Source organism: Enhydra lutris, unplaced genomic scaffold (genome assembly GCF_002288905.1).
Source record: "Enhydra lutris kenyoni isolate GAN:26980312 unplaced genomic scaffold, ASM228890v2 scaffoldscaffold53, whole genome shotgun sequence".
NCBI lineage: Eukaryota > Metazoa > Chordata > Mammalia > Carnivora > Mustelidae > Enhydra > Enhydra lutris.
Window position 1 is genome coordinate 9413453 of NW_019154137.1, and position 7519 is coordinate 9420971.

Below are 7519 nucleotides of genomic sequence, written 5' to 3' on the forward strand. Positions count from 1 at the left end.
GGAAACAATGGACCTATCTTTTTTTATTTTGTTTTTTTTCCTCGTCTCTTATAGATCACTATCTTGATTTATTTTTTTGAATATGCATTGTATTATACAACATCAGTTTTTATGTAATTATGGGATTTTGGTTTTTTCCCTCTTTTTTTTGGACACACAGAATGGTGACAAATCCAGTTTCTCTTACTACATCTTTTTCAAAGATAAAGTTCTAGTATTTAAACCCTATTAACTTTAAGTAAATTTACACAATTAAATCCTCAAGCAAATCTTTGAAAAAGAAAAAAAAATTTATAGTACTATCCAGACTTCTACAGAAAATGGAACTTGCTTTTTAATTATTCCTTTTCATTGAAATGACTTGTTCATTAATCCTGGAAAACAGCTATTTGTTTCTGTGTCCTAGAGATAATTTAATCAATCATTAATAAATGCAAACAGTATACCCCAGTGAACAGTCTCCTTTGTTTGTTCTACGGGACACTTGCTAGAAAGAGATTCATCTGTGAAATGAGAGCTCAGAATTAGACCAAATGACAAATCAAAACAGATAAAATGAAGAATACACTGTCCCCTGTGTAGGCCTGTATTCTCCGGAAAATTGCTGACAAATATGGCATTATATATATGTTTCATACACAAAAATGAAAATTTTCATTTTTTTTCATCAGCAAATAGAATACTTGCAACTTTCAAATTAGTCCCTTGAGTTAACTCAAAACATCAAGTTTGTTTGTTCACTGAAACTCTAATTTCTGTCCTGTATCACCTTAGACTCTTGCATATTTCATTGCTGAAAAATCAAAGGTAAGCAATTTTTAATAGACTTTAGGTTTTAGAGCAATTTTACATTCATAGCAATATTGAGCAGAATGCACTGAAATTTCCCATATTTGCCCTATGTTCACATATGCAAAAACTCTGCCATTATCAATATCCACCAAGAGAAGATACATTCATTTCAATTGGTGAACCTACACTAACTGACACATGGTGATTACTCAAAGTACAGTTAGCTTAGGGTTCACCTGCGGTGTTGTACACTATATGGATTTGTGCAAATGTGTAATAGCATGTATCCACCATGATAGTATCAGACAGAGTACTTTTACTTCATTAAAAATACTCTTTGCTCTATTTATCCTGACCTGCCTCCTAGCCCCAATAACTCACTAGTGTTTTTTACTATCTCAATAGTTTTGCCTTTTCCAGAATCACATCATATGTACCTTTTCCAGATTGGCTTTTTTTACCTAGTAGTATGCATTTATATTTTACACATATGTTTTCATGCCTTGATAGCTTATTTTTTTCAGTGCTGAATAATATCCCATTGTTTAGATTAAGCAATTTTTTTCTCAAGTCACCTACTGAAGAGCAACTTAATTGGTTCCAAGTTTTGCAATTATGAATAAAGCTGCTATAAATATTCATGTAAAGGTATTCTGTGGACATAAAATTCCAACTCGTTTGGGTAAATACCAGGTATCCTGTTTGCTGGATCACATAGTATGAGTTTTTGTTTGATAAAAGATGCCAAACGGCCTTCTAAAGTGGCTGTACCATTTTGTATTTCCATCAGCAATAAATTAGACTTCCTGTAGTTCAATATCTTCTCCAATATTTGGTGTTGTTGGCGTTCTTGATTTTTACATTCTAATAGGTGCAGAGTGAGATCACATAGGTATCTTAGTATGTGGCTTGCTGGTAACATATGATATAAAGCATCTTTTCATATACTTGTTTGTCATCTGTACATCTTCTTTTTTAAGGTATCAAAGTCTTTGAACAATTTTTAATTAAATTATTAATTTTCTTTTTTACTGAAATATAATTATTTTTTAATTGAAATATAATTTTTATTGAAATATAATTAACATACAATATTATATTAGCTTCAGGTATACAACAGTATACTCAGTAATTCTATACATTATTTAATACTCATTACCATAAGTGTAGTTACTGTTAAATTACTACAGTACTACATTATTGACTATATTCTGACTATATTCCCTATGCTGTACTTTTCATCTCCATTACTTATTTATTTCATAAAAGGAGGTCTGTGCTTCTTACTCTTTTCTTATCTATTCCCCCCTTGCCTCTACACAGCTCCCCTCTGGCAACCACCAGTTTGTTCTGTGTATTTAAGAATATGTTTTATTGTTGTTGTTTGTTTTTATGATTTTATACATATAACTGAAATCTCATGGTTCTTATCTTTCTCTGACATATTTCACTTAGCATACTGCTCTATATGTCCATCCATGTTGTCACAGATGACAAGAACTCATTATTTTTTATGGATGAGTATTATTCCATTATATATCACATCTGCTTTATCCACTCACTTATCAATGGACACTTAAGTTGCTTCCACATCTTGACTATAGTAAGTAATGCTGCAATAAACTTAGAGGGTCATATACCTTTTTGAATTAGCATTTTTATTTTCTTTAGGTAAATACCCAGTGGTGGAATTACTGGATTATATGGTATTTCTATTTTTAATTTTTTTGAGGAAACCCCATAATGTTTTCTACAATGACTATCCCAATTTACATTCCATTAATAGTGTACAAGGATTCCTTTTTCTCCACATTCTCACCCACAATTATTTCTTATGTTTTTGATTCTAACCATTGTGACAGGGTGAGGTGGTTTTGATTTGTAGTTCCCTGATGATTAGAGATGTTGAGCATGTTTTCATTTACCTGTTTCCTTTTGTTTCCCTTGCCTAATGGGACATATCCATAACTAGGTTGGTAAGGCTAATATCCAAGAGATTATATCTTGTGGTTTTTTTAGGTATTTTATGATTTTGAGATTCACAGCTGGGCTTTAATCCATTTTTAGTTTATGATTGTGTATGTTGTAAAAAAACAGTTTAGTTTCATTCTTTTGCTTATAGTTGTGCAATTTTCCTAACACCATTTATTGAAAACACAGTCTGTTTCCCATTGTTTATTCTTGTCTCCTTCATTATAGATTAATTGACCATATAAAACTGTGGGTCTATTTCAACTTATCTATCCTCTTCCACTGTGTCTATTTTTGTGACAGTACCATAATGTTTTGATTGCTACAGCTTTATATCTTCAAATCTGGGAAAGGTATACCTCTAGCTTTATTTTCTTTCTCAAGATTGCTTTGACTATTCAAGGTCTTCTATAGTTCCAAAAATATTTTAAGATGATTTCTTCTAATTTTGTGAAAAATATCATAGAAATTTTATTGAATCTGTACATTATTTAGGGTGGTATGGACACTTTAACAATATTAATTTTTTAAAAAGCCCCTATTGACATGCTGCATACAAGAGATTCATTGTAGACCTAAAGATGAATGTAGATTGAATATGGAGGGATGAAGTATTTATCATGCATATGGAAGAGAAAAAAAGACAGGGTAGCAATACTTAATCAGACAAAATAGACTTTAAAACAAAGATTGTATCAAAAGACAAAGAAGGACACTATATAATCATAAATAGAACAATCCAACAGGAACTTATAACAATTGCAAATATTTTCATACACAACATGGGAGCACCTATATATATATATATATATATAAAGCAGCTAATAAAAAAATAAAGGAACTAATCAATAGTAATACAGTAATAGTAGGGGACATTAAAACCCCATGTCTATCAATTGATAGGTTATCTGAACAGAAGATCCAAGAAGGAAACAGTGGGTTTGAATGACATGTTGGACCAGATGGATATAACAGATATATTCAGAATATTCCATCATGAAACAGCAGAATACACACGTTCTCCAAGTGTATATGGATATTGCCCAGAATAGATCACTTATTAGACCACAAAACCAACTTCAACAAATTCAAGAAGATTATAGTCATATCACGCAACTTTCCTTTTTAAAATTTTTTTTTAATTTCAAGTACATTACACTTAACATAAGGTGTTATTTTCATTTCAGGTGTACAATATAAGGATTCAACAATTATATTACATTACTCAGTGCTCATTGTGATAAATGTACTTTAATCTACTTACTTCATGCATTTGCTCACCCACCTCCCTTCTAGTAACTGTCAGTTTGTTCTGTATAGTTAAGAGTCTGTTGTTTTCCTTATTTTCTTCCTCATTTCTTCTGATTCTTAAATCCTACATATGAGTGAAAGCATATGGTATGTCTTTCTCTGACTTATTTCCCTCAGAATCATACTCTCTAGATCCATGCATATTATTGTAAATGACAAGATTTCATTCTTTTTAATGGCTGGAAAATATTCCAGTGTGTGTGTGTGTGTGTGTGTGTGTGTGTGTGTACACTGATGAACAGATAAAGAAGATGTGATATGTAGATATAGATCTATCTATATCTATTTATCTATCTATAGTCTATTTTGTCTGATTAAGTATTGCTACCCTGTCTTTTTTTTTCTCTTCCATTTGCATGATAAATACTTCATCCCTCCATATTCAATCTACATTCATCTTTAGGTCTGCAATAAGTCTCTTGTATGCAGCATGTCAATGGGGGCTTTTAAAAAAATATAATTTTAAATTTCTTTTCAGTGTTCCAGAATTCATTGTTTATGCCCCATACCCAGTGCTCTATGCAATACATGCCCTCCATAATACCCACCATGAGGCTCACCCAACCTCCCACCCCCGCCCCTCCAAAACCCTCAGATTGTTTTTCAGAGTCCACAGTCTCTCATGCTTCGTCTCCCCCTCCAATTTCCCCCAACTCCCTTCTCTCCATCTCCCCATGTCCTCTGTGTTATTCCTTATGCTCCACAAATAAGAGAAACCATATGATAATTGACTCTCTGTGCTTGATTTATTTCACTCAGCATAATCTCTTCCAGTCCCGTGCATGTTGATACAAAAGTTGGGTATTCATCCTTTCTGATGGAGGCATAATGGGGGCTTTTTTATCCATTCTGTCATGGAGCATGCAGTACATTTAAATTCAAAGTTATTATTAATGAATATATAATTAGTACTGTTTTGCTATTTGTTTCATGGTTGTTTTTGTAGTTCTTTTCTGTTACTTCCTTCTCTTGCTTTCTTTTATCAAAGTTTGTTGGCTTTCCTTAGTGATATACTTGGATTCCCTTCTCTATTTTTTGCATATTCATTATGGGTTCTTGATTGGTGGTTATGGTTAAGTTGGTTTATGACATTTTATGTATATAGCACTTTATATTATAAAATTAGTGGTCACTTAAATTTGAACCCATTCCTTACTTTTCTCTCTCCCATGTTTAGGTGTATGGTATCATATTTTATATACTTTCATTTGTGAATCCCTTTACTGATTTTTATAGATATACTTATTTTTACTTATAAGATACACTTATATTTACTTATAAGATATATTGATATTTCCTATTTTATACTTATACTTATTTTCACTTATAAGATATACTTATATTTCCTATTTTTCTTACTCCGACTTAAGGTCTTTCCTTTCCACTCAAAAACATCCCTTTAACATTTCGTGTAGAGCTGGTTTACTGGTCATGAATTCCTTTAACTTTTGTCTGGGAAACATTTATCTCTCCCACTATTCTGATTATAGTGTTGTTGGATAGAGTATTACTGGAAGCAGGTTTTTTCTTGTTGTTGTTGTTGTTCATTTGTTTTTTGTTTTGTTTTTTAGCATTTTGAGTATGTCATGCCACTGCCAACCAGCCTTCAAAGTTTCTGCCAAAAAAACAGCTCATAGTCTTATGCAGTTTCTTTTATATATAACTGTACTCTTTTATCTTGCTGCTTTTAAAATTCCCTTCTTTTCACTATTTTTTACCATTTTAATAACTCTGTATATTGGTATGGACATCCTTAGGTTGATTTTTGTGGGGGACTTTCAGTGCCTCCTGGATTTGGATTTCAGTCCCCCCCCCCCCGACATCTGGGAAATTTTCAGCTATTTTTTCTTCAAATAAATTTTCCTTTACTCTTTTATTTTTTTTCTGGGATCCCTATAATGCAAAAGTTACCGCACTTGATTGTGTTGCTAAATTCCCTAAGTTTATTTTCATTTATTATTATTGTTTTTCTCTTTTATTTTCTCTCTTTATTTCTTTCCATTATTCTGGTCTCCAGGTCATTGATCCTTTTTTTCTACATTGTCTAGTCTACTATTCCATCTAGTGCATTTTTAATTTCAGTTACTGAGAACTTAATATCTGATTAGTTCCTTTTCATGTCTTCTATCTCTTTTTAAGGATCTTACTGAGGTCCCCCATTCTTTTCTTAAATCCACTGAGTATCTTTATAACCATTACTTTAAATTCTTTCTCAAGCATACTGCTTATCTCCATTTCATTTAGCTCTCTTTCTGTAATTCCTGTTCTTTCATTTGGGACATATTCCTCTGCCTTCTCATTTTTTTTTTCTAACTCTCTGTGTCTGTCTGTATGCATTAGGGATGTCATTATTTCTCCTGTTCTTGAATGTAGTGGACTCATGAATAAGAGTTCCTATAGTCCCCTGCAGTGTGTCATCCCTTGTCCACCAAAACCTGGCATTTCAGGGGTGTCTCCTTTGTGTGTTGTATACACCTTGCTGCTGTGGCTGATCTGCTTTTGCTTTCAGATCAGCTGTCTTTAATGATTGTCTTACCCTGTTCTGGGCAGAGTTTGGTCTCATGTTTTTAGTGGGCCAGTCATAGGCCACCTTGGGCTTAAATTGAGTCAGACAGGATATTTGCCAGATATATAATAGCACCTAAGTGCAGGAGAATGTGGGAGCAAGGTGCATGTTCCACATTGTTCCATTGGGAATGGGACCTGCAGTGCAAGTGTCCATGGCAGGTCAGATTAGACATAGCAGATCTGCAGCCGTGTGTGTGTGTGTGTAGGATGCAGAGTGTTAGCTAAGTTTGTGCCATTCTGCTGGGGTGGAGACATGGAGTTGAGGTCTGGATAGAGGAAGCATGTGCACAGATGAATGTGACGGTGGAGTGACAGTGTTAGTAAGGTTTGTGTGGGTATCCTGTGCAAGGGGACCTGAAGCCAAGGGCTTGCTGGAGCAGGCATGTCTGAAGGAGAGCCCTGGGTAGGGTACACTGTTAGCAAGTTCATTAGCCAGTCTTGGTGCTATACTGGTTCCCATAGGTGTCTACACATCTAGGATGGGGAATGGAGGAGGAAAATGGCACCCACCAGTTCCTTTGTTCCTGGAGAAGTCTCCCATGGATACTTGCCCCTCCAGTACAAACTCTGAGACTAGTATACCAATTTCCCTCCTGTATACCCCAGGTATTTTTCAAACAGCTGCTTATAAGCTGTACCTCTGTGGGGCTATTTGTTGTGCTATCTCAAGTCTGGGGATTCAGTTTTTTCTAGACTTCCTAGAGCTCCCACTAGCAGGTTGATTTTTAACGTTCCAGGTTTTAAGCCCAGCTGATTGTAAGAACTGGTTAAACTTGACCCCTTTGGTTTTCAAAGCTAAATGCTATAGGGATTTGTCTTCCCTATATGTGTTCCATGTGCCTGGGGTGTTTAGTATGATGATGTGTTTTTTTCCCAT